At 44.3% G+C, this 20,736-nt stretch overlaps 5 non-coding genes and 1 pseudogene across 5 annotated transcripts; 4 read left to right on the top strand and 2 right to left on the bottom strand.

The window, feature by feature from the left end:
* The first annotated feature begins 1,838 nt into the window (after positions 1-1,838).
* LOC127233823 (butyrophilin subfamily 1 member A1-like) lies at positions 1,839-9,335 on the top strand (annotated as a pseudogene).
* Positions 3,751-3,822, bottom strand: Trnae-uuc (transfer RNA glutamic acid (anticodon UUC)). Its single transcript has one exon. It is a non-coding gene; the product is annotated as a tRNA-Glu (tRNA).
* Positions 9,336-14,268: 4,933 nt separating the features above from the next.
* On the top strand, positions 14,269-14,351 carry Trnal-cag (transfer RNA leucine (anticodon CAG)). The gene has a single exon. It is a non-coding gene; the product is annotated as a tRNA-Leu (tRNA).
* Positions 14,352-15,229: 878 nt separating this feature from the next.
* Trnat-agu (transfer RNA threonine (anticodon AGU)) lies at positions 15,230-15,303 on the bottom strand. The gene has a single exon. It is a non-coding gene; the product is annotated as a tRNA-Thr (tRNA).
* Positions 15,304-19,501: 4,198 nt separating this feature from the next.
* Trnar-acg (transfer RNA arginine (anticodon ACG)) lies at positions 19,502-19,574 on the top strand. Its single transcript has one exon. It is a non-coding gene; the product is annotated as a tRNA-Arg (tRNA).
* Positions 19,575-20,110: 536 nt separating this feature from the next.
* On the top strand, positions 20,111-20,183 carry Trnav-cac (transfer RNA valine (anticodon CAC)). The gene has a single exon. It is a non-coding gene; the product is annotated as a tRNA-Val (tRNA).
* The last annotated feature ends 553 nt before the right edge of the window (positions 20,184-20,736 follow it).

Raw genomic sequence — 20,736 nt, 5'->3', positions numbered from 1 at the left:
AGCCATCTTGCCTGATTTTAAACTCAGGTCTTCGGGCATGCTAAGTAGGCACTCTACCACATGCCAAGAGCATTATTTATAATAGAAAAAAAAAAAAAACACCAAACATCCCACAATCTTGGCAGTTAAATACTTTTTTTAAGCAATGCTTTGAATCATTCAGGAAAACTTACTGATCATCTCTATGATGTACACGAATATAAAATAAGTGTCAGAACAATAAATGTCAGCTGTGATTAATTGATGTATTCATGGTCAGTTTGCTTATAAAATTGTTTTCCCTCATTTTCCCATTTTTTTTTCCTGTAATAAATGGAAATTCAAAACAAAATAAGGAATTGCTGATGTCATGTGTAACTTTGGCAGGGGGAAGCTGTGCAGTTGTACCACTTTGAAGGTGGGTATCCAGTGGAGTGCTGCCACCGGCACAGCAACTCCTGAGAATGTCTGGAATAAAAAAAAATCAACGATAGAGCTTTGGAGTCATTGTGGCCTCAACCCTGTAATTATTCACAAATGTAATGCCAAAGCAATGTACTTTAGGGGCTCCTATTCTTTTATCTGCTTTGCTTCAATTACTCTTCCAAATGTGTCCTTACTCAGTATAATTCAAACAAGGTATTACTAGTACTAGTCTTTTTCTACAAACAAACAACGACAACAAAACCCCACAACCATAAAAGACACAAAAAACTCAATTCTCTTCTGTTTTGTTCAAACAGCTCTTGCAAGCCTCCATCTTTCTATGTAGCCCAGGCTGGCCTGAAACTTACAATGATCCTCCTGCCTCCTGAGTCCTGAACTTACTTGGGCGAGTTACCACACTGGGATTAATGTCATTTTCAATGTAAAATGAACTGAAGATACAGAGGTAAATTTACTGGCAGATGACCTCATGTCTCATTTTAGTTACTCGGGATTTCTGTCTTTTTGTCCCTAGTTCCTATAACAGTCCAGCTCTTCAATTGCATATACTGTTTTCTTAGAGATGAATCCGAATCACCAGACCACCAATCAATCCATAGTTCAGCTCTTTGGAGAACTTTTTTTTTTTCCTTAGCAAATACACTTGGCCACCTAGGGGCAGGCTTCCCACAGCACACAACCTCCTTCTGTTGGTTTCAACTTAGGCCCTGGGGCCATAAGCGACTTTTTCCCTTGGTCACTCTAGTTCGTGCTCCTTTTCCTCCGTGGCCATCGAAAATGGTAGGTGCTTTGCTCTCAGCTCAGCGAGGCACAGAATAACATTGCTCTTTGTCCATGTTCTTTGTGCTAGACATTCTGTTCCTCAAGCTCTTAAGGTCTGCCACTCTCTTCACTCTAGACCAGGTAGGACTGCATGTAGCTCACTATGGAACTCAGAGATCCTAGGGTGCTGGGCTTACGGATGTGAAACACCACTTGCCATTTTTAACTCTCTCCTCTATTTCATGTTATCAATCTCTACCCCCATGTCGTTATCTGTATTAAGATAGCTCAATTCTACTCAATACGATTTTATTTCATTTCTTCTTTTTCTCCTCTCCTCCTCCTTATTCTTGTAAATGCAGAGATTCCAAATATTTCTTTATTTATCTGTTGCTGTGCTTCAGAGCTCCCTTCTGGGGACCACTGACGGCTGTAGGATGGGTTTGCTGTTTTCAGGCACGCCTGACCAGACTTAGAGAAGGGTGTGCATGGGCTGACACCATGCCGGGAGATACAGAGCCCTCCAGGTTGGAAAGAACTGGTGGAGAGTATGGCGCTTGCCGAGCCAATAGTTACCCCCTGACCATTTAACTCCCAGCCTGAAGCTCCTGGTGACTCCGGCAGCAGCCCGTGCCCCAGAAAGGTTGGAGATGGCAGTTTCCCCCAACCCCTGCCTCTTGGCTTGTCTCCTTACCCTCCTGGTCCTGCAGCTGCCCAGGCTGGATTCAGGTATGTCTCTGTTCTAGCCATCTCTTTCTTGCAAGGTTGGAAGGTACTTAAAATGTCAGGGAGCCAGTTTGTCTTCAAGTGGGGACCTCCACCAGACTTGAGCGGATCAAAGTAAATGCACCCGGGTGGTAGTGCGTGCCTGCAGTCCCCCAGCACTAAGAAGACAGAAATAGATCTTTCTGGATTCAAAAACAGTCTGGTCTGCATAAGGAGAGCCAGGGCCAGCTGGGGTTACATAGGGAGATCCTAGTATTTTTTTCTTTAAACCAAAGGAATTGGAACTCTGGGTGTGGCGTATCACCTGCAAAGCTAGTTGAGAGTTGAGGGCAAGAGAATCAAGGCCGCACAGTGAGCTGCATGCAAGCCAGTTTGGGATTTGTGAGACACAGTCTGAAACGCTTGAGCTCTCTAACCAGAAGCCTGTTCTGTAGTCCTCCATCTCATCCCATCGTCTCATCTGACCCTATTTGTTCTGGCAGCTCCCTTCGATGTAATCGCAGCTCAGGAGCCAGTGCTGGCCCTAGTGGGCTCAGATGTGGAGCTGACCTGTCTCTTCTCCACAAACGCGAGCGCGGAGCACGTGGAGGAGCTGCGGTGGTTTCGACAGACTAGGTCGCCAGCGGTGCTTTTATAGGCTGGCCAGGAGCAGGAGGGCGAGCAGATGACCGAGTACCGCGGGAGGGTGACGTTAGTGACCGATGGGCTCCCGGATGGCCACGGCTACTCTACGGATCCGAGGTGTCAGGATCTCGGACCAGGGGGAGTACCGGTGCTCTTTCAAAGATAATGGCAATTCCGAGGAGGCCGCTGCGCATCTCAAAGTGGCTGGTGGGTACACAGCGGCTGCGTCGCCAAGTCACTCTGGCGCCGACGGTCACTTGAACCACCGGGTTCATTCTCCAAATCACTTTGAGGCTGAAGAAGGGAGGCCGGGCACAAAGTGGAAAAATGAATGGGAAGAGTCTCAGCCAAGGGGTGGGGAGGGGTGTAGAGCGAGACGGGGTTCCTGAGGATACCTCATTTTAATTATCTTCCGCACTTTCTCCTCTACATTTCCCTCCTCCGAGAAATATGTAGCATTCTTAATTTAGTTTTTGAGACAATATCTGCTATATAGCTCTGGCAGTCCCCCCCCCCCCCCCCCCCCCGCTTCTACTTTTACAGTGCTGGGATTACAGGTGTGCACCACCGCTTCTGGCTATTACATTCTTTTACAAAGTACACCATAATTCACTGGATCACTTCCCAGAACTGGTTTAAATTGTGCATGTGTTCAGGTTTATGTGGCTGTGGTGAGAGTCTCAGATGCTCTGAGCAGCTTCGTGTATTAGTGCCTAAGGATTGATTGACACCCTAGCCTTATAGAGTGCGGTGCATTTCTAATGTTCTTTATCCACCCCCCCAAAAGGTTTTGCTTTCACTCATATTCTCTCTCCTTCTTCTCCTCCCTTCTCTCCCTCCCTCCCCCGCTCCCGAGATGACAAGGAAATACCTGAGTTCCGACTCCTTGCATGCTAGAGATCAGAGTCAAACAAACCGTCCACTCCATATTTCCAGTGAAACCAGTAAGCTATGTCCAAAAACGAAATAGCTTATTATTAATCACTTATTATCTAAGAAGTACAAAGTACTTTGTCAATGGTGGAAACATTATATACTTTCAAAGGAATTCTACTATGCCTTAGGTTGACATGTGTAATTACACATACATTGCCTTCCTTGACTTATTGTTTGTTCACTTATTTAAATTACTACCTTCGAGGGAAGCAGCTTAAGAACGCTTTAAAGGCCTTTTTAGTCAAGTGCCAGAATCATCCTGCTCAAAGGGAAACATTCCCACACCGGGAGTCGAACCCGGGCCGCCTGGGTGAAAACCAGGAATCCTAACCGCTAGACCATGTGGGAGATGTTGTACTTGCTTTCTTCTTGTCTCCTCCTCCTAAGTACACGATTATGGACATGTGTATGTACACCATACTTTCTCTAGGTGCTGGAAAGCGAAAGTACTTTTACAAACTTAACTCTTTCCCCAACCCAAAAGTACGTTGCCATGGTTTGCCATATTTAATGCACCACATATAACTCTCATGCCATTTTAGGGAAGTGCATCTTAAAATTGTTTACATATATAACCGTGTGTGTGTGTGTGTGTGTGTGTGTGTGTGTGTGTGTGTGTGTTTAAACTGGATGAAATAACAGCCTATGTAATTCTAGCAATTGCGAGGTGAAAACAGTAAGATTAGGACTTCAAATCCGTTACACAAAATCCAGTCTCAAATAAAGAAAACCACCCAGATATTTGATGACATAAAACTATACTTAGCGGGTCATTGTTGGTGTCCGCCTTTAATCCTAGTTTTGGGAGGATCTGGAGTTCGAGGCCAACCTGGTTTACAAAGAAAATGAGTTCTAGGGCAGAGAGAAGCCCTGTCTGGAAAAACAAACAACAAATCACAAAACAAAACGAAGCCGGATGATGGAGGAGCAGGGAGGCAGAGGTAGGAGGATCTCTAGAGTTCAGGACCAGCCTGGTCTACAGAGTGAGTTCCAGAACATCTAGGGCTATGCAGAGAAACCCTGTCTCTAAAAATAACACACACAAAAAGTTGTGTTATTACCTTTTATGGGTGCTAACACTTTTAAGTGATGGCCATTTTCATTAAACGAATTTACATTTTCATACACACTGGTTTGGAATATGGATAGTTGTAGAGGTGGTGATTAATGAGGATTCTCTGCAGGAGAGAGGGGAGCAGGAGACAGGGATAAAGGGGAAGAGGGGGAAGGAAAAAAATTAGACTAAACAGATGGGGAAAGTAGCTTTATGTCTACTTTGTTGTTGCTGAATTTTTCTTGTTGTTTTGTGACAGAATCTTACTATGTAGCTTTGGCATGCAGACCAGGCTGGCCTAGAACTCATAGAGATCCACCTGCTTCTTCCTCTTCAATACTGAGATTAAAAGGCCTGCGTCATCACACACACTGCTGCTTTTTGAGATATGGTCTTAAATTTATGTAGCAGAGGCTGGCTTTGAACTCGTGATCCTTCTCCTTCACCTTCTGAGGGCTGGGATTATAATTGTGTGTCCCCAAACCTGGTCCTATGTTGATTTTTGTTAGGGCATAATTGTGTGAAGAAAGATGAGGTTGAAACTATTTAAGAAAATCCCTGAGTCAGCATCCTAGGTAAAAGAAAGTTAAATTATCAACTACAAACCTCAAAGGGGGGGGGGACCTTCAAAGCCTGTTCTCAAAACTATAGTGTTTTGGAGGTGGGTGGTAGTAGCTCCCACCTTTAATCCCAGCACTCGGGAGACAGAGGCAGGTGGAACTCTGAGTTTGAGGCCAAAATGGTCTGTAGAGTGAGTTCCAGGACAGCCAAGGCTATACAGAGAAACCCTGTCTTGAATATGTATGTCTGTGTATGTATGTATGTATGTATATGTATGCATATACATATATACACATATATATATAGTGTTTGGGGGACTAGAGGTATGGTTGGTGAGAGTTCTTGCTCAGCATGCACAAAGCCCTGGGTGGGATCTCCAGCACAGCATAAAAATTGTGGTGGCATCTGCTTGTAATACCAGCACTTGGGAGGCAAGAGCATCAGCAGTTCAAGGTTATTTTCAGCAGCATAATGAGTTTGAGGTCAGCCTGGGCTTACATAAGACTGTCTAAAAAGGAGAATACTTTTATATCCAATCCTAAAATTTCTAAAAATAGTCTGTCTCATTCCCTCAAATTATGAAATGTACTTCTAACTACAGAGCTCTTTCTTGACTCTGGAACTCCTAAACCACCTCTAGCCATTGTACATGCTGCTCCTGATGGTTGGACAATTACCCTTGGTTTATCCATGAGACTTTTGCTCACACTCATGTGGAAGGGCTTGATCCCAATATTTTTATTTTCATTGATACTTGAAATTTATTTTTATTGGTTCTTCAGTTTTTTACACAGAAGGACTAGAGGAATCACATCTATTCCTTGTCCACTTTGGCCTCCTCTGTCTTTCTCAAACTAAGATTATCATGCTCCCAGGAAAGTACCCATTGAATGATGAAGGTTGGCTTCTTTCGCCATAGCTCTGGGCTCTGATCCTCACATCAGTATGGAAGTTAAAGAGAATTGACAGATCCAACTGGAATGCACCTCCTCAGGCTGGTTCCCAGAACCGGAAGTGCAGTGGAGAACTCCCTCGGGGGACAGACTTCCATTCACTGCAGAGTCCAGGAATGATGACGAGGAAGGCCTCAGTTCAATGTGGCAGCTTCAGTGATCATCACAGACAACTCCATAAAGAATGTGTCCTGTGGCATCCAGAATTTCCTCCTCGGCCAGGAGAAGGAAGAGAGACTCTATACCAGGTCAGTGGGAACCGAATATTGGACTGCCATGTTGACAAGAGACTCGGGACAATATGACCTGGGGTCCTGCTCAGAAGGGACTTCAAGGCAGAGCTGTCTGCATCTTCCCCTCATAGCTCTTGCCTGTTGACCTGAGGAGAGCCCTCCTCAACTTGGTTAGAATAACAATACCGAAGGTTTGAACTATATCTCAGTGAGGGAGAGCTTGTAGCATCCGTGAGGTACTAGGTTCTGGAACTGCATACAACCCCATCCCATGCCAATCTCATAACAATTCCAGAGCTTAATTTTAGGATAAATGGGTGAGTCAGAGAAACTTTTCCCTGGGGCTCTTCTTGACTGGACCTGTCTTCTTCAGTAGAGACTAAATTACTTCTCTGATTTGACTGTGGCCTCCGGGAACCTCACCTCTCTTCCTCATCCCACACCCGAGAGCCATATAAGCTGCCAAGTTCCTTCAGGAAGCAAGCTCTCTCATCGTTCCCTAGTATTGCCCTGGTTTAGCAGGAATCATTCCTTGTTTATTGGCCAACAAGTCTTATTCTGTCATGCATGTGGTCATTCTTCCTTACCTCCACCACCTCAGCAGTAGTTAACAAGGGGTTTCTGTAACACCAAGGGGCCCATTAGATTTGTAGTTCATGTGTTCTGGCCTAGATGACTCTTGAATACTTGCTTTTGCCAGAATCAAATCTTTTGGAAGAACTTAGCATGAAGGAGCAATTCTTGCTGTGGGAGGCGGAAGGCTTCCGATCTCTATCCTCCTTTGATACCAGGGGAGAAACTGAAATTCATAGCTTTCCCAAACAATGTCCTTCTTGTAACGTATTTTTTTTTTTTGTTTTGTTTGATTGTTTTTTGTTTAGCTCTCCTTTGTGCCAAGGCTAATTCCTTGGAGTTAGTAGCTGTGGCTACCATCATATTGGCCTTAGGATTTCTCACCATTGGGTCCATATTTTTCACTTGGAGACTATACAAGGAAAGATCCAGAGGGCAGAAGAGTGAGTTTGGGTCAAAAGGTAAGTCACAGTACCCACAAGTGGTTTCTTGTCACAGGCCCAGGGGAGGTGGATTCGGGCCTGTTCAGATGACTTCCAACAGGAAAATGTTGGACTTTAGAATTCTGAAGTTGGAAGGAGTTATAAGCCTCTAAAATACAGGTACCTATCATGAAGGAATGAGTGACGTAGGCAGAGTCAAAATCACCTGTCATTGTTATTTTCTACCTTATGTCCTCTCACAACCTGGCTGCAGGCCCTCTGGCCAATTCTAACCCTAGTTTCCAGGAAGAATCTTATGATTGAGATCTAGTCCTAAACCAGGAGGAACTTCCAGGCTATCTCTTAGAAACATTCTGTTTTTGCTGGCAGCGTTTCTGTTCCTGGTTTGCTGGCAGTGTCTTTGTCACTGGGTCACCATGGATTAAATAGTGTTTTTATGTGTCTCTCATTCTTCCTCCTTCAGCTTGCCTATTTGGGGGGGGGCAACAAAAAACAAAAAACACTGAAATAAGTTTGTTTGTTTTCCAGAGAGACTTCTGGAGGAACTCAGTAAGTTATCTTCTAGTTTTGGACCCACAAGATTTTGTCCTTCCCCATCTTTTAGGGCACCACTGACAATCTCACTTTTTTTTTCACACTGCAGGGTGTAAAAAGACCGAATTGCATGAAGGTCAGTGGTTCTGAGCTCTTCCTTGCCTTGAAACCCAACCTCCCGAGTCAAAGACCTGTGGGGCTTGAACACAAGAAACATAAATATCCTTTTTAGTGGCAGGATAGGAAAGGAGAAGGTGACAGTTGCAGAGTAAATTCCAGGACAGATAAGAGACACACAGAGAAACCCTGTCTCAAAAAATAGAAAAGAAACAGAATAATAAAAGAGTCAAGATGGAGAGTCTGGAGAAGGTAAAAACTGCCAGCCGCCTCTCTGGTAAGACCACGTGGAAATAAATAGAAATGGGCTAATAATTAAGACAGAGCTAGCGGATAAGAAACAAGTAACCGGGCCAACAGCATTGTATCAAATACAGAGTCTCTGTGTATTATTTGGGGCTGGCATGGCAGTGGGACAAGACCAGGCAGCGGACTAAAAACCATACTCCTTACAGAGAGTGAATGGCCTCAGCACTTTCTGTGAGGCCTCCAACGGACCACAGAAGATGACTAACAGAAAACTCCTTTGACAATATCCCATTAGGTACTCAGCTGCCAGTGAGAGGTGGGTCTGGAGATGAGGACAGTGGAGTGGCCAGACAGCTCTCCTACTACAGGCATTCATCAGCTCCTACAACTCTGCTCCATGTATTCAGGAAGGGGATAGGCCAAGTACCATCATACATTTGCTGATGCTCTTTCTCTCTCTTTGCCTCCAGTTAACGTGACTCTAGATCCAGACACAGCACACCCCCACCTCTTTCTGTATGAGGATTCAAAATCAGTGCGCCTGGAAGACTCGCGTCAGATCTTGCCTGATAGACCAGAGAGATTTGACTCCTGGCCCTGTGTGTTAGGCCGAGAGACCTTCACTTCAGGGAGACATTACTGGGAGGTGGAGGTGGGAGATAGAACTGACTGGGCCATTGGTGTGTGTGTAGGGAGAATGTGGCGAAGAAAGGATTTGACCCCATGACTCCTGATAATGGGTTCTGGGCTGTGGAGTTATATGGAAATGGGTACTGGGCCCTCACTCCCACTCCGGACCCCCTCTCCGGTTAGCAGCACCTCCTCGCCGGGTTGGGGTTTTTCTGGACTATGAATCAGGAGACATTTCCTTCTACAACATGAGTGATGGCACTCTTATCTACACTTTCCCTAGCGCCTCTTTCTCGGGCCCTCTCCGTCCCTTCTTTTGCCTGTGGTCCTGTGGTAAAAGCCTCTGACCATCTGTCCAACTGCCAATGGACCTGAGAAAATCACCGTCATTGCTAATGTCCAGGACACCATTCCCTTGTCGCCACTGAGGGAAGGCTCTGCTTCTGGAGAAACAGATACTCTCCATTCTAAACTGATACCTTTCTCACCTAGCCCAGTGGTACCTTAATGAACATTCCAGCTCCATGAGTTTCCTTTCCTGTGACTACTCTCTCACACTCCGGAGCTTCAGTTGCTAGCTTCCTGCAGTCCAGTTTCTTTCTGGTCGTGGTGATTAATTCACCTTGGGAAGGTGGTATGCTGCTCCTAGAGAAAGCAGGGAGAGAGGCTTTCCTAATTTGTTTCTGTATCAATACTGGGGAGATTGAGAGGTGATTCCTAAACTATTTCTAATGCCCATATCCCTTCAGATCAGAGCCTACATAGAAAGACTCGGCACAATCCCTTAAGAGACCTAGAGACAACTAGGTTGTCATGAAATTGTGGTAGCAACATTTGGAATAGGGGATGTGGAACGACAGATTTAGTTCGGCAAGGGGAAAACCAAACCAAACCAGGAAGCTGGGAAAGGGAGATCTTAGGCTAAAAATCCCATAAAGAAATTTGGGAAAGACATGACAGAAGCAAACGAAGGAACTTGGTCCAACTAGGTACACTTGTCCTGTCCCTAGGGGTTTTCAGGACTATATCTCAAAATATTTTTATTAATTAAATTTTTAAAAAACTTCATATCTGTATTATATAATGCACTCTAATTACTATCACACTTCTCTATTCTGTCTTATTTCCCTCCCTCCTTTTATCAATACCTGCTGCTTGCTTCAAACGACACACTGAGTTTAACCAGAGCTATCCACACTGAGTTTAACCAGAGCTATCCAGGGAACACAGATTTGGAGCTGTCCACTGAAGTTTGGTGGGCTTAAGAGGACAGGTATAGCAGAATACAATGATTCCCCCCTCTTCCCACAATCTATCAGTATCTAATAATAAATAGTTCAGCTGGGACGGGTAGGGGCCCTAGCGTGGCTAACTGTTGCCAGAGCCAGTTTTGTGCAGTTCAGGAAACTACAGTGCCAAAAGGGAGCATTTCCCTGCCATTCTCACTATCCTCCGGCTCTTAAGCTTTTGTGTCCTCTCTTTCAGGATGTGTCTTGAACAGTGTATCTTAAATTTTCTAAATCATGATCTATGGGATAGAGGAGACTGGCCCTGCTTGTTTGGAAGTAGAACTGTGAGCAAGCCAGGCAGGGACAGAGAGGAGTGGGGAAGGGCAGGGCTAGAGACCCAGACAGGGTTATGCTAGAGGAGAAAACTTCAAACAAACTTGCCAGGTCATATACGAGTGCGTCAGGCCCCGCTCTTCTTTATGTGTCCTCTTTTTCCATCTCCTGAAAGTCAGTCCAACCTTACTTTATTGACTCCACTAGGGTGTGTGTGTGTGTGTGTGTGTGTGTGTGTGTGTGTGTGTGTAGACAGAGGTTTACTATGTAGCTCAGACTGATCTTGTTTTCCTGATCCTCTTGCCCTCACCTTCCAAGTGCTGGAATTACAGCCATGTCTACCATGCCTAGCAAATCCAACAGTTTTGTTTCAGCCTGCTGAGATAACATCGTTATTTTTTGTCTGTCTCAGCTGCGTGTTCCCCCAGCCTTCATTGCTGTCCAACCACTTCACAGGCACCTTCAGTTCCCTTCTACTGCCATTCTTTTCCACACTGTGCTGTTGCTTAGTGTAGCCTACTCAGTCTTCCTGAATTCTGTTTTGCGTTAGGATCCCCGGTGTTGCACCATGACGCTGCTCAACACAGCTGGGCAGTTTGTTTCCATTTGTGTCTGCTCCTGTGTCCTCCTATTGGTTTGGGATTTGTTTTGCCGATGGCCTGTGCGTGCATCCAAACGCTTCCATTTCTAATGTATTTCTAATGGGTTTTGTCAAACAAACAAACAAACAAACAAACAAACAAATAAAGTCTGATTGCTGAAGGCGGCCTCTGGACTTCCCTTTGTTTATCCCTGTAAGAAGGACTGGATTAAAGTGAAACAGGACTGAAAGCTGCCCGGGGACCACTGCCTGCTGATGTGTGTGACCCCAGGCCTGGGCCGGCAAGAGAGCTTCACCAGGACAGGGATAGCAGCTACTCACAGGGATCAGGTTGCATTCAAAAAGATCACAGCACTGAAAGCTCCCTGCTCTCAGCCTGGTTTCATTTCCATCCCAGTAAGGCACTTGTGTTGGTGAGTAACCCTCATGACTTCCTCAGAAGAACCAAGAGGGTACAGCTCCCAGCAATCTTTTGTTCCATATCTAGTACCACCCCCAATATATCACTGACAATTAAATCTCTGACACATGAAAATTGGGGGACACATTCAGACCATCACAGGCTTTTTCCTCTATCACCTCACAGCAACTTTCTTCTCTTTCTTTTCCTCCACCAGCCGTCCTCTGTAGCTTCTCTCTTACTGTACTCCTGGAAAGTATATTTTATCTTTGCTTTAAAAGAATGAATTTTAGTTGAGCACTGTGACACATATGTGTACTCCCAGAACTCAGAAGATAGAGGCAAGAGAATTGTCACATTTGAAGGCAGTCTGGACTACATAGTCAGTTCAGAGGTCAGCGTAGGCTATATAGCAACACACTATCTCAATCAATAAATACATAAATAAATGTGTCCATTTGTATTCAAATTTTACTTGTAAAAATTCACAGAAAACATAGTTTAATGCTTTGAAGAGGGGGCTGGAGAGAGGGCTCGGTGGTTGAGAGCACTCACTGCTCTTCCAGAGGACCTAGGTTCAATTCCCAGCATCCATGTGGCAGCTGGAAACTGTTTTTAACTCCAGTTCCAGGGGATCTGACACTTTCACATCAATACACATAAAATAAATTTAAATAAACTATTTTAAAAAGTGCATTGGAGGGCTGGTGAGATGATTTACCAGATAAAGACACTTGCTTGCCAAAACATCCCAGGGACCCACCTGGTGGGATGGATTGTCCTCTGATACCCACTTTGTATAAGAACACATTCACCCATATACATACACAGTACACTATACATATGAATAAATGTAGTTTAAAATGTTAAAAGCCTAGGAAAGGTAGACAATTACATTACTGTGTTTAATGTAGGATGTATATTCTAATATGTATTTGTAAAATCTCACACTGAATAAATCTCACACCAAATATATGAAACTGTATCTCTAAGATTAGAAAGAAAAGGGGTCTCGGAATTGGGCCCGGTGGAACACACTTGCAATATCAGCACTCTGGAGACTGAGTTGGGAGGGCCACAAATTCAGTGACAACTTGACCTACATAATAAGTTTTAAGGCCCTATCAAAAGGAGGTGGGTGAAGAAAAGATCTCTCAGATCCCAATCAGCTCTGCCTCTACTTCCCTTTGTATTCAAGGAAAGTGGTCTGAGGGTGTACTAAACAGTCTTAGGGGACTTTGTGTGCTGACTCAGGGTGCTGCAGTTTTAGTCTCTTAGCCTCTTTACATCACACCATGACTGAGTGATGAAGAGGGTTAGTCACCAACAAAGTCACCTTATTTTTACAGTAACAGCAGCCTTTAAAAAGAACCAAACTAAATTGGAAGTGGTAGTGTACATCTATACTTCCAGCACTTGGGAGGTAGAGGCAGGAAGATCAAGAGTTCAACAACATCCTCAGCTACTCGTGTAGTTTAAATCCAGCCTGAGCTTATGAGACCTTGCCTCAGAACAAAACACAAGCATAATTTGGATCAGAGTCTGGTTCCATACTGTCTTGAACGTTGTTAGGAATGTGGCTATACCCTCATCCTTAAAATAAAGATTCAGGCTTTCACTAAAACTTAACCCTGAAAAACCATGCTCTCAAATCTGAATGCTTTAGTTCTTCAGGTAATGAGGGTCCCTTAAAAACTCAGTCACACGCCAGGGTGACATCGAGCGTTCCTGTCAATAATAATAATTTTAAAATGCTGTCATTAGGTGACACTCCCCAGACAAAACATTCTGATTTAATTGGTCAGGAGAACATTGTTATCCTAGAGGGTTACCAAAAGCATTACCTATGAGCTTTCCCTACTTTCTGTTACTATTGGGGGAGTCTCTCTAAGAATTACAGAAATACTATTTTTATTTAAGCCATGGCTCTCACAATCGTGTGGAGGGCTTGTAAAACCCACAATATAGCGCATTTATCACCTCAACTTGTCTAAAATTCACAGGTCAGGGTTATATATATTTATGGTGTACAAAAATGTTCTGATATATGGAACGTTGTGGAAAAGCTGAATGAAGTTACAAACCCTGTTTGTTACCTCACATACTTCTGTTGTGAGAACCTTTAAAATCTTTCAGCAACTGTCAAGTATGTGACACATTGTTATTAATCGTATTCTTGTTTTTAAACAGCAAGATTTCTGATTTAGTAGGTCTGGGTGCGGCTGAACACCGGCATATACTTGGATATCTGGAGCTGGACATTTTACTCAAAGTGTAAGTGATTAAGCAGTGGTTTGTCAATGACATTTAAACACTAGAAGCTGTCCAAAAATAAGGGGGGGGGGAAGGAATAGAGAAAAAGCAGTTTCTGAACTAGACACGATAATTCAAGCCTGTAGTTCCAGCGCTCCAGAAGCTGAGGCCGGATTGGACTACAGAAGACTCTTAAATCTCAAAAACTAAAACCAGGGGGGTGGTGGTAGAGTTGGGTGGCGCAGTTTCCAAAGGCGCCAGGGCCAGAACGGCCTTTCAGCTTCTAGGGATCCCATCCAGGCTGACAGTACAGACATAGGTCGTCCCTGGCCTTGATCTGCGTTTGGAAAATCCGCTATTGTCGAGGATCGCTATAAAGTGTATTAGTAGGTTTAGAAGAGGAAAGATTGCTGGTTTTCGGTTTTGTTTTGTCTCTCAGCCCCTGAGGACCCGCAGCAGACCACGCTGCAGACAGCCCAGCGGTTGATTGTTGTCGCAGTTTATCTAACTACAACAAATACTACACTTCATAACTGAAACATTTTCAAACCTGCAGTGAAGGAGAGCAGAACGTGACAAATGGCAATTTGGAAAAGATAGAAACAAAGCTGGCACCCTCCGTCTCCAGTGAGTCAGGATGGCCGAGCGGTCTAAGGCGCTGCGTTCAGGTCGCAGTCTCCCCTGGAGGCGTGGGTTCGAATCCCACTCCTGACAGCTTACTGTTTTCACAATTTCTTCATATTTAATTTCGTTTTGCTTTGCCCTTCCCTTCTTTAGTAAGTATATATATATAGTTTTTTTTCTCTTACTCTATCTTGCAAGATAGCCTTTGAGCTTTCTATTAGTTCCGCCATATAAAAATGGTTACACACGTGCTCTGTTTCTGCAGTAAGCCTGGTGCAGATGAGGCAAGAGACCGCGGTGTGCCGGAACTAAGGGGTATTTTTTACTTTTAGGAAGAAGAAAGGGGTTTGTGGGCAGACAGAAAAAAATCTAATGAATCAGAGAATTTCCCTTCTTACAGTCATTGCCGCTTACAATACAGTGGGTGCTGTCCCTCAGAGTAGCTGGTTCTCTGCTTCCACAAAAGCAAACAGCCAGGTATGTGGAATTTTCTGTGCTACATGCTGGGAGCTGGATCTTGGGAAGTGAGTAGGGGATTGTCAGCTACAACAGTGAGCTTGAAGAGAGCACTCAGCTAAGAGTGAAAGCACATTTTTTTCCCTTTCTTTTTTTCAGACGTCTCAGTTTCTTCACACTGCAGAATTTTGGGGAAGACTCCCCATTCCTAAGTCTTCTTCAGGTCTCTGTGTTTCAGGTTTTGCAGTTCTTGCAGAGTTTTGTTTGTTTTCTGTCTGCATTTCCTGGTAATTTTTGTGTTTTTATTGGGGTGTGGCAGGGGGGAGTAGTACGTGGGACAAAATTATAGGAACACTAGGGAAATAGATTTGTCCTTAAAGAAATAATTTTAGCTTTAGAGCCCACTTGTCAATTTGCATAAATACTTTCGTGAAGTGCGTGTAGTAAGTACATAAAGATGATTTTGGTGTTAGACTTGAACAAACCAGAACACCGGGGGAAAAGCCACAAAAAGGCCCCGCTGGGATTCGAACCCAGGATCTCCTGTTTACTAGACAGGCGCTTTAACCAGCTAAGCCACGGAGCCGGCACGCGTCTCCGGCTTCAAATCAACAAAGAAAAGGAATGAACCTTGCTTTTGTTGTGTAGTTTCAGACTTCTTATTGACGATGGTCCACGCAGTTTTTCGAATCTTAAAAATAGTCTCGGCTCCTCGTCAAAGAACAAAGAAACCGCTCAGCTGCAAGAAGACTGAGTCCTGGTACGGGTGGGTTGGGAGAAGCACGGGTGCAGGCTGGATGCGCAGGAAGGAAGCTACCTCGAAATGTAAGACCTCTGCCCCTCATCAACACGAAGATCAAAGTACCACCCAGGCATTAATGAAACGCGAGTAGGCGGGGCGTTCAAAGTGGTGTGTGTGTGTTACACTTATGTTCCCAGACGCCAAATGCTCCATGCAACAAGCACGCTTTTTTATTTTATGATTTTTAAGTTAAGCTGATATTTAAGATTTTGATCATCCTTTCATTGTCCCCACCTTCTCCCACCCCCTTGTAAATTTAGGTTTTATCTACCTTCTTTGCTCTAAAATTAAAGAAAAGAATTCCAGATACCAGCCTTAAAAATTTAAGTCTTCATAATCAACAGCCTGTTCTTGGAAAGGCGTAAAGGAGAGACCGGTGTTCAACAGCTTTGGAAGGAAAGCCTTCTTATGGTTGCCCAAAGGGTGTTGTTTGACAAAAGGCCGAGTAAAGACATTTTTTTTCTGTATTGTTCCCGGAGCTATGTGTTTGTGCCTGCTTCCAATCTACTTCAGTTCTCTGTTCAAATAAATTCACCCTTGAAGTATAATTCGAACAGTTTACAAACTTGTCATCATTGTGAAAGTAACTTCACAAATGATTGTAGTGATACATTATTTATGATTTATTAAAGCAAAGCAGCTGGCCACTGGCCTCTTACCTCTACCTCAGGCTGAATGGGCTGATCCTGTCTGCAACAGCTCTCTCTCACCAAGCCTCAGACTGTACCCTCTCCTCGGTGTGGCTGGAGAATGAATGCCTCTCTGAGACCTTGTTTCTGTTTTATATGCTTCCTTAATGCTGGGATTAAAGGTGTGAACTATATTTCTCTTTTAGACTGATTCACTATTATGTAGATCTGGGTGGCCTTGGATCTGTCTACCTCTTAATCCTGAGTCCTAGGATTAAAGGTGTGTACCACCACCTCCTAGTTTCTGGCTGCTGGGATTAAAGGTGTGTGTCTGGCTTCTATGGCTTGTGGCTGACTTTGTTTTCTGAATCCTCGGGCATGCTTTAATCATAAGTAATATTTCACCACAAATGATACCTGCAGTTACAGCTGGTTGGATTTCAGGATACATATTGTCCCAGGGACGATGCTAAATTCAACATTTCAATATTTTAAACTGTGTTAATAGTTGAAGGATTTGTCACACTGTAAAACAGGCAGCCATTGGACGACAAAGGTGAGTCACAGTGAAAGTCTGTGAGTACTTACTTTCATTAGGGTCTTACTTTCATTAGATGATTTATGAACACGAACTCTATTTCTGAATCTATGGACTTGGTGAAATAAGCACCTGTTTCCTTCATGGTATTTTTAAATGTCTTATTGTGTGTATGTGTGTGCTTGCTTGAATGCTGGTGCCTGAGGAATTAAATCCCCTGGAGCTGGAGCTCCAGGCAGTTGTGAGCTGCCTACCTTGGGGATTGAACTAAATTCCTTTGAGAGAGCAGTACTCACTCTTAACTGCTGAGTCATCTTTCCAAGCCCCAATTTTTAATCTTACCATTAGCCATCATGTTGTTAATGGTGAGTTCAAAGGCTCAGTCATACGATATAGCTTTAACCAAAATGTGGCAGATGCCAGATGACTAAAATGTGTTTGGTTTGGTTTGGTTTGTATTTTTCCTTTGACTGAAGCTGGTGACATTTGCATGGAATTTCTAAGAAGTCAAGAAATTGTTGAGCGGGGGCTGGAGAGGTTGCTCAATGGTTAAGAGCACTTCCAGAGGTCCTGATTTCAATTCCCAGCAACTACATGGTGGCTCACAACCATCTATAATGAGATCTGGTGCCTTCTTCTGGCATGCAGGCATATATATGGACAGAACAACGTATACATAAATAAATATTAAAAAAAAAAGAAATTGTTGAGCCTGGAATTCCTGGAAGATAACAAAACTTTGGTTAACCCTTTACAGACATGTGTGAATTGGGCTCATATTATAATCTTAGCATTTGGGAAGTGAAGACAGGAGGGTGAGAGGTTCAAAGTCATCTTCAGCTACAGAGAACATGAGGTTGGTTTTGCAACATAGGAGATCCTGTCTCAAAAAATCAAAACGAACAACCAAGCAACAGAAATACGGGAGTGGATGTTATTTTCCTGCAGCCTCCACTATGGACTAGGGAGGCAGGTTCATAGAAACTTCATAATTACTCTGCTCCATACATGTGAGACTGGAGACAAGACAGAGCCTTGTGTAACATACTGTTCACATTAAAGAAAAGAAGACAGGGGGTGAGGGAGAGGGGGGGGGAACAGCTTCCCTTATGCCTTGGAGCAAAACCAAAGGACAGTACATTGAGACACAGAGGGAAAGAGCTCATCACAGCGGTAACTTGTCATGGTGGGTTCACAAAGAGGCCAGGCTACTCAGTAGACAGGCTGCAGAAGTGTTAATCCTACAGTCATGGAAGGCAGTCAATAATGTACTCTTCTAGATTTGCTTTCTCTGCCTAATACAGTCACTGACTGGAAACTGGAACTCTCTCTCTCTCTCTCACACACACACACACACACACACACACACACACACACACACACACGTCCCAAATAAGTTTCACCCAAATAATAAGGTAAAACAATACCTTGCTGTGGACATGGTTCAGTAAATTGAGGTAGTCAGGAAAGGCCTTGAAATTTTGCAAAATGAAGGGAGTTTTTATAGGTTAAAAACAAGAAGACAGGACATGTGCACAGATCATCCAGCCACCTGGGTTAAAGCCATTCTGGACACATAGAATGTCTGGCCTGATAGCTTTCAGAGATGCCCTAGGATCTAGCCCCCACCCCAGAGTGTGATGGGATTAAGTAGGACCTGGAGACACTGAACTTTGCTTCATTACTGAAAATCCAAGCATACAAATGTAGATGCTTTGCTTGTTTGTTTGTTTGTTTGTTTGGAGACAGAGTCTCAGGTAGAAAGATGGTTGCTAAGTAAGGATGGGGAGATGACCTTAACCCTGACTCTCTTGTCTCCACCTCTTCAGTGTTGCCAAGTGTAACCATGTGCTCCTGTGACTTGGTGTTGGTGACTCATTTCAACATAGTTGGTTTCTTTTTGAAATATTTTCTTTCTTTTTTTTTTTCTTCATATATAATAACATCACTCTGAGATGGAGTAGAAAAAAAGCACCAAATTACTTTAGGGGTCTGTGCCCAAAACCTGTTGAGAAACAGCCCTATTTTTTTTTTTTTTTTTTTTTTAGGAGAGTTGAGTAATTAAGTAAGAGAGTTAATGCTTAGGTGTAAAAAACAGTTACGTGCATTATGAGTTGTTGAAACTGTATGAACCAAAACTAGTTTTCCAGTCTCAACATGTATAGTCTCAACACCAAGCAATTCAATTCTGTTTAACAGTCCTTGGTTTATTTACAGTGCATTAATAGAGAAGCCTTTTCAAAAACATAGAAAGATTGAAACACATCTATGAAAATTATCTTTGCTTAGAAAGACTGTCCAAATATATACCAGAATTGACAGTTCCTGGAAAGGCAGCATGCTGAGACCTGCAGACTGCCTATTGCCATCTTGTTTGGTAAATATTTAGAGGTCAGTGGCATCAGGGCACGCTATGATCCACTTTCCTTCCGTGTTGTGTTATTTTTCCTCCATATCCATCACAGTTTGATTTAGAGCTTTACTGCCTGTGTCAGAACTATCATATTGTTTTCTAGAGGGCACGGGAGGATCCGTTTTCTTCCCTATTTTATCTACCGTGCATTCAGCAGTATTGATTGATTGAATGAATGCAAGCGTAAATAGAAAAGCGACATGGGGACACCTATCACCACCGTTCTTTTTTTGTGTTTTGGGTTTTTTTTTTTTTTTTTTTTGTGGGGGGGGGCCAGAAACGAATCTAGAAGGGAATAAAGATAGTAGGTTTCTGAACGAAACCGAAACCCGGAGGGCAATGTGATGTCTACCTGAGAACACGTATCTAGTTGCCTGCCCCACCCAAGTAACTACGTGTGCAGGGCCAGTGGCGCAATGGATAACGCGTCTGACTACGGATCAGAAGATTCCAGGTTCGACTCCTGGCTGGCTCGGGATGCATAGTGTTTTTTCTTTTCTTGACTTCAAGGAAATTTAATGAAGAAAATCCATACATTTCTAATACTGGAACAAAACAATAAGTAAGATCACACTGAGACCACTTTTTTATTGTTGTTTCTCGGAGTCCTTTTTCCCTCTGTAACCCAATCTGTTTGAATTCGTAATAAGCCTCCTGCTGTGCACAGCCTCGCCCAAATTCCGCGTCTGACAATGGAGTGGCGCCACCAGCGTGTCTGCGCAGCCGTGATCCCCAGGCCGGGCTGCCTTGCCGCTCCAGTTTGGCAGTAGGATGATTTTTAAGTAGTCTCTTAAGACATTAACTTTTGTTCAGAGCAATTCATCTTAATAACACGGGCAATTTGATGGGATCAGAGTAGTTTCTATTTTATTGTTTCCCATTCGGTCGTTGAAGAAAATGACTTTGTTTTCCGGGCCGGAGATCTTGGTTTCTCGACACCGTGGATGCCTGGGGCCACAGAAGCGAATCACAGAGAACCAACACCGCAGGGTGACAATATCTTCTTAGCTGGTTTCCGTAGTGTAGTGGTTATCACGTTCGCCTCACACGCGAAAGGTCCCCGGTTCGAAACCGGGCGGAAACAGTGGTGCTCGCTCATTTTGCAAAATTAATCCTAAGTACTTTTCCCCCCATCATCTCCTTCGGTCCCAGCATGCAGCTTGTAGCTGTTTCCCTGTAAGATCCTGCTTCCCTCATCAGCCAAGACCTTCCAGGGAGTCAGGGCTTGGCGTACACACCAGCTGCCGGAAGCGCAGCCCAGGCCCCTTCCGGTCCCCTCGGCGGACTCCGGTGAGCGTGTGGCGGCCTCCTCCCTTCCCCTGGCGGGGACAGGGAAAGAAGCCGCGGCGTTTCCACAGATGAATGCCCTCTCGGCGTTTCCACAGATGCTCTTTTGACAGCAGAATCTGGAAAAGGCCGTCGCAGGCCCGAGCCCGGGAGGAAGGACGGAGAAGCGCGCGCCCAGGGAGCGTTGGCCGCCGTACCCCCTGCCCCGGCTCTCCCCGCGCCCCACCCCTGCGGGTTCCGGGCCCGTGGGACTCTGAAGGACCCCAGTCTAAGGACGGAAGTCACACTCCTCAAAAAACCTTCCAGCACATGTCCCTCATGTATCACCTGCATGTGTTCACTGTAGAGGA

The sequence above is a fragment of the Phodopus roborovskii genome, unplaced genomic scaffold, assembly GCF_943737965.1.
Source record: "Phodopus roborovskii unplaced genomic scaffold, PHOROB, whole genome shotgun sequence".
NCBI classification, from domain to species: domain Eukaryota; kingdom Metazoa; phylum Chordata; class Mammalia; order Rodentia; family Cricetidae; genus Phodopus; species Phodopus roborovskii.
This window is presented reverse-complemented; position numbering and strand designations above follow the sequence as displayed.